Raw genomic sequence first — 6,000 nt, 5'->3', positions numbered from 1 at the left:
GGTCCCCAGCGAGCCCGGCAGCCCCTGGAGCCCTGGCCTGGGCGCCCCCGTCTCCAGCCAGGGCTTAGGTGAACTTGGGGGGGGGGGGGAGGCGCGCGTGCGTGTGTGCGGGATGTGTGTGTGTGCGTGCGTGTTTGTGTGCATGTGTGGGTGCGTGTGTGTGCGTGTGTGTGTGCGCGCGCGCGGGGCAGGGTGCGGGACGCAGTGTCTCGGGGACAGTGGCCGCGGCGCCCACTTTGAGGGCGCTCTGGCCCGGCCGCGGCGGGGAGGGGCGAGCGTTCCCATCACTCACAGCTTTGTTCATTGTTCGGAGGGAAGGCAGGCGACTTAAAGAGCGAAGGAGAGGAACGGGGCGGGGGGTGGGGGGGGGCGGAGAGGGGCAGGAAGAGAGGCTGAGGACAGCGCCCCGCCCGCGGGGTCAGGGGGACCGGAGCGGAGCGGGCGCGGGTCCCCGGAAAGCGGACGGTGCCGCTTTAATGAACTTCGCGATGCGGGGCGGCGGGACCGGGCGCAGCGGTGACGCGCCCCGTAAACCCGCCGGCCCGGCTGCTCCCCAACTCGTGCGGCCGCCGCGTCAGCCCGGGCGCGCGCCTCCTCCCGGCCCGGAGCCATTTGCATAATTGGATTCTTTTTGGCCTCCGTCTTCCTCCCTGAAACTTGTTTGGAAACCGCGAGGAAGGACCTGCCCGTGGGGAAGCGGGTGCCAAGTAAGTGCCCAGCGGTGCCCTCGGCGCCCCGGGTCAGCGCGCGGCCGGCGGGCGAGGTGCGGGAGCGGCGCGGCGGGTGGGCCGGGCTGGTGGGGTCGGCCGCCTCCGGCTCCCGGCTCCCGGCCGGCAGCTCCGCAACTTTTTCTCTCTGTCTGCCGACTTTCCGACTTTCCGGGGCAGGTGAGGCCGTCTGGCCGCTCGTACCTGAGCGAGCTGGGGAGGGAGGCGGTTGGGGTGCCCTGGAGTTGGGCACCTCTCGCTGGGGCTTGGGTTGGTCCTGCCGCCGCGGAGGGCAGAGCTGCGGGGAGCGGCGGGCGGGCTGTTGCTGCCGGTGGTGCCCAGAGGCAGCTCTTCCCGGATGCCTCCCCCAGTCTCCCAAGGTTTGTGTCTGTGTGTGTGCATGTGTGTGCATGCGTGTGCATGCGTGTGTGTGTGTGTGTGTGTGTGTGTGGTCGCCGGTGCGTGGAAAAGCACAGGAGCAGCAGGGCCTCGCACTTGCCCGTCTCCCCTCCTCTCCTGTGTCTGTGGCGGGCAGGAGGGCACACGCAGCGGTTTGCTGGAGGCCGGGGCACGGAGACATGGGCAGCTCTGTTGGCAACGCCGCCGGTGCCCCAGCCAAGCGGGAGCTGCCTCTGAAGGTGCCAGCCCTGGCCCGCCCAGGAGAGTGAGTTCTCAGCCTCTCGGCGGCATTAACCAGGCACAATCCATCATCGCTGTTATTTGCAGCGAGCAGGACCCGGGGCCGTGGATTTGCTGGGATCCACCGTCACCCTCGTTGCCCTTCTCTGGGAACTGGCTGGCAGCTGGGCCCCCACCCAGCCTAGCAGGCCAGGGGACGCTGGGTGCCGCCGGGGAGCCCTCCAGCCTCTGCTCCGGGGAGCCTGGGGCTCTGGCGGAGGCTGCTTTAGTTATGATGTCATTCTGATAGCGCAGAGCAAATGTCTCCTGATCCACCATTAACCGCCTGGCTGATCTGCCTGGTAACGACGGCCTGGCGGCCAGGCGTGGGCAAACGCAGGCTCAGGGGCCCGGGGGTCCCTCCCACCCCCCGGACCAAGGGGCTGCCAGAGGCCTCACCCTGGGCCCTGCCTGTGAGCCTTGTCCTGCTTCCATCTACACATGACAGGGATGCCAGGCGCCTGGACAAGGGACCCTGTTTGCCCAAAGTTTGGAAAACTTTCAGAAGCTTTCGCTTTCCACAGCACCCTTTATCCGAAAAAAAAAAAAAAAAATGATTTCAGAGGGGAAAGGAGAGGAAGGAGGAGAGAGAGATAGAAACATCCATGATGAGAGAGAATCATGGACCGGCTGCCTCCTGCACGTCCCACACTGGGGATCGAGCCCGCAGCCGGGGCCTGTGCCCCGACCAGGGATCGAACTGTGACCTCCTGGCTCACAGGCTGATGCTCAGCCCCTGAGCCACACCAGCCGGGCGGCCTGGTAAAACTTGAACATGGTTGTAAGCAGGCAGAGACCCCTGGACCTGGGACCCGGGGCTGGGGGCCCCGGTCTCGGCCTTTGTGTGGGAGAGTGTTGGTAACATCTGCCTGCCACCTTCGGTCCCTGAACTGTGACTTTATGTAAATGTCGCTGCATGCAAAGCGGCCGAGTGTGGGTTTTTAGAGTGTTCGGTGATTTAAGGTTTCCTCGGATTGACGGTTCCTGTGAAATTTGCATAAATGGGATGAGAATGAACTTAACATCTGGGCCTGTGAGAAAGGTTAGTGCCTCGTATGTCATCCGCGGAGAACGTGTGTACGAGGCTCGCGGCTGAGCCGGGCGCGGGCAGAAAGTTCCGGGGACAGGGATGGTTGTGATGGAAAACCCGGGAAAGCACTTCCGATGGATCTGGGTTCCCGGGGCCCAGGCTGGGGACCGGGCCTGCTCCGTGCGGGAAGCGTTGGACTTCTGAGCCGGTTTCAGATCCTGGCAGCTCAGCGTTGACTGCTGGCAGGGCCGTGTGCACGGTGAGATGATGGGGTGCTGGTGGTGGGGGCAGCAGCCACACTGTCTGGTTGACACCAGGAGCCACTGACCCTCGTGGGGGGTGCAGGCAGGTGGCCAGACAGGTGCCCTGCGAGCCACAGCACCCCGCTGTGCTGCGTCCCCAAAGCTGCCTGATCCGGTTGTCTGCTCGGCCCCAGGTAACCTGAGATATTCCCTCAGCTCAGACCTACAAATGCACCCCCTCCCCGCCATGAGCCCCGACCCCCTTTTGAGCAAGACACGCCGGTCTCCGGATCTCTGGCCTGAGGACTCAGCCGCCTCTGCCGGGAGGCGCTTGAATGGCACAGGTGTCTGTAAAGTGCCGGGCTGGAGGGAGGCAGGCAGACGGCGCCGAGAACATAGAGGAACTCGTGCTTTTTCTCCCCTCTGGAAGAGGATCATAAAGGAAGGAAGCAAATAGGTTTATTTTTCCCGTTTGAATGAGGACAATTATAGCTCTTTACCATCTTTGGATGCGGCGTGTTAATAAGCCTGTAAGTAAGCGGCGAGATCAGCCTGCATTTTGTTCTCGGCATTATTTAAAGTGAGGCTCCGAGCGCGCTGGGAAGAGGCGCGAGCTTTCTGCAGGTCCGCCCGGGCCCACCGGAGGACAGAGGGCCGGACCCCGCCAGGACCCCGCGGTGAGTGGGCACCGCTCCCTCCTGATCCCACAGGGGACCCTAGGGTGGCAGTCCCGGCGGCCGAGGGTGAGCTGTGGGGTGTACCAGCCACACACAGGTGCCCTGACCCCAGGGACTCCTGTGGCTGGGCTCACGGGGGAACCCACACCGGCCCTGCGTCTGGAGCCCGTCCGGGGCGGGCCCTGAGGGAATGGGGGAGGAGGGGCCCCAGGGCTGCTGGGGGCCGGCTCAGCGGATGGGCGTTGTTGTCCTCGGTTGTGTGTCTGGCGGGAGAGGCCTCGGTTGGGAGCCGGACTGTGGCTCGGGCCTCGCTCAGTGCCCTCCGAGGGCTGAGCAGCCGAGCTGGGCTGGGGGGTCACAGGTGCGGGCAGATGGAGCTACGCCAGGGGGTGCCCCCACTGGGGGCTCGGGTGTGGTGATGCTGGCGTGTGTATGCATGTGCACGAGTGTGTGTGTGTCTCCGTGTGTGCACACCTGAGTGTGTGTTTGTGTGTGTGCATGAGTGTGCACGTGTCTGTGTCTGCATGAATATGCACATGTCTGTGTGCGCGCAAGTGTGCAGGTCTCTGTGTGTGCTTGCCTCTGTGCATGAGCAGTCATGTGTCTGTGTATGCACCGTTGTGCATGTGTATGCGCGTGCATGAGTGTACACGTGCTTGTGTGTGTGTGCTTGAGTGTGACATGTCCATGCGTGCACTAGTGTAGGCATATGTGTGTGTGTGTGTGTGTGTGTGTGTGTGCATACGTGCTGGGGAGGGTGTTCCCTGACCACGGCACCGCTTCTGCCCTGATTTCCTGTCCACCCACCTGGCACTGCCTGGGCGGGCCTGTGAGTTTGTGAACACGGATGGGGCGGGGGTCATGCCAACAGCTGGAGCGGTAGGAAGCGGGAGGGAAGGTACACGTCCAGAACCCGGCCCAGTGCAGGCTGCCTCCTGGGGCCGATGCACACTTTTCCCGAAGGAAGGCCGTGTGGCTGGAAGCCACCTCCGGACAGCGGGCCGCTCGGCAAGCCGCCAGGCGGGGCCAGCCTGCGTGGGAGGGCGTGGGGCCTCTGACCAGGCCTGGCTGCCCCAGGCTCACGTGGGGCCGGCCGGTGCTGCTGGCTCTGCTGCTGCTTGAGCATCCACATCCCACTTTCACTTTTAAAACTCCGGGTACACCGTCCGCCGTTCCCTCTCGTGGAGTGAGGCTGCCCCAGGGGACATGGGTCCGGGCTTTTCGCAGCCTCTGTGCCTGCGGGGGTCAGGTCAGGGGCTCTAAGACGGGACTGGGTGGGGGGACTTGCCAGGCTGACCGGAGCCCCGGCGTTCCAGACGAGGGTTCGCACAGCCGCACAGTGGACACGGCTGCTGCCGAGGCTGCCTGTGTGCGGAAGGCGTTTGGCTGCATGGCTGACCTCTGACCTGAACATGCCGGCGGCCCCCCCCTCCCTTCCCCCCCGACAATCACTGGTGTATCCAGGCGTTTCCAGGTGTGGCCCGAGGGGCTGGCCGGCCTGAATGGGGCAGAACTGGGGGGTCCGTGAGGAGGAGAACCCGAGTGGAAGGCAGAGGGGCTCCCGCCGCTTCTAGACGAGTCTCACCCTGAGAACGGCCCCTGTGGGAGCTGCTTGGTCCCTGCTGGGCCCAGACCCCGGGAGGCGGGGCGCGGCTCGGAGCCGTCAGCGTGGCCGTGTGTGCGCTTGGGGTCTGAGCCCTTTACTCATCCAACCCCCACAGCCTCTTATTTATTTTTTAAAGGGTGCATTAAAAAATATTTCCTTATTGATTTCAGAGAGGAAGGGAGAGGGATAGAGAAATAGAAACATAATGATGAGAATCATTGATCAGCTGCCTTCTGCACACCCCCTGCTGGGAATCGAGCCCACAACCTGGGCATGTGCCCTTCGCCGGAATCGAACCCGGGACCCTTCAGTCTGCAGGCCAATGCTCTATCCACTGAGCCAAACGAGCTAGGGCTAAAAGGATACATTTAAAAAAATATTATTCTTTATTGATTTCAGAGAGGAAGGGGGAGGGAGAGAGAAACATCAATGATGAGAGGGAATCATGGATCGGCTGCCTCCTGCACGCCCCCCACTGGGGATCAAGCCTGCAACCCGGGCGTGTGCCCTGACCGGGAATCGAACCGTGACCTCCTGGTTCCTAGGTCCACGCTCATCCACTGGGCCACTGGCGGGCTCCCTGCAGCCTGTTTACGAAGGCGGGTGCTGTATCTCCCCCCCCCCCCATTTCAGGAAGGAAATGTCAGGGATGGAGGGGCTGGGGGTGGGTCCAGGGGTAGCAGCCATGAGGCTGCCTCCCGGGTTAGCACGCCCCAGCCCCCACTGCTGGGCCGCCTCCGCCTGCACCGGCCAGTCCCTTCCCGGCACACTCACTGCTCACCACAGCCTTCTGGCCTCGGCGTGGGGGGCGTAAGGGGGGTGGGAGATGTGGGGGTGGGGGCTGAGCGGGCGGGGAGAGGACCGGCGCCGCCAGGTGGGTGCCCGCGGAAGGGCATGCGGATGCTTGGGAGGGACGAGGAGGTGCAGGTAGGATGCGACTGGAGGTCCCCTCCCGCACCACCTGCCCTCACGTGGCCGTAGGTAGTGCTGTGGCAACACGGGAAGGTGAGGCGTGGCACGGCTGACATTCACCGAAGGCTCTTGGTCGAGGCATCACGGT

At 64.0% G+C, this 6,000-nt stretch overlaps 1 protein-coding gene across 2 annotated transcripts in view; it reads left to right on the top strand.

The window, feature by feature from the left end:
• Positions 1 to 420: 420 nt before the first annotated feature.
• ZNF536 (zinc finger protein 536) overlaps positions 421 to 6,000 on the top strand; it is a gene marked incomplete at its 3' end in the record, with an annotated part of 171,967 nt that continues 166,387 nt past the window's right edge. For both annotated transcript variants that reach the window (XM_084905463.1, XM_084905462.1), the window contains exon 1: positions 421 to 707. The remainder of the gene's footprint in view (positions 708 to 6,000) is intronic.

This window comes from Pipistrellus hanaki (genome assembly GCF_964339955.1).
Source record: "Pipistrellus hanaki genome assembly, chromosome: 15".
Lineage (NCBI taxonomy): Eukaryota > Metazoa > Chordata > Mammalia > Chiroptera > Vespertilionidae > Pipistrellus > Pipistrellus hanaki.
Note: the sequence above shows the minus strand (reverse complement) of the source record. Positions and strands in the feature narration are given on the sequence as shown.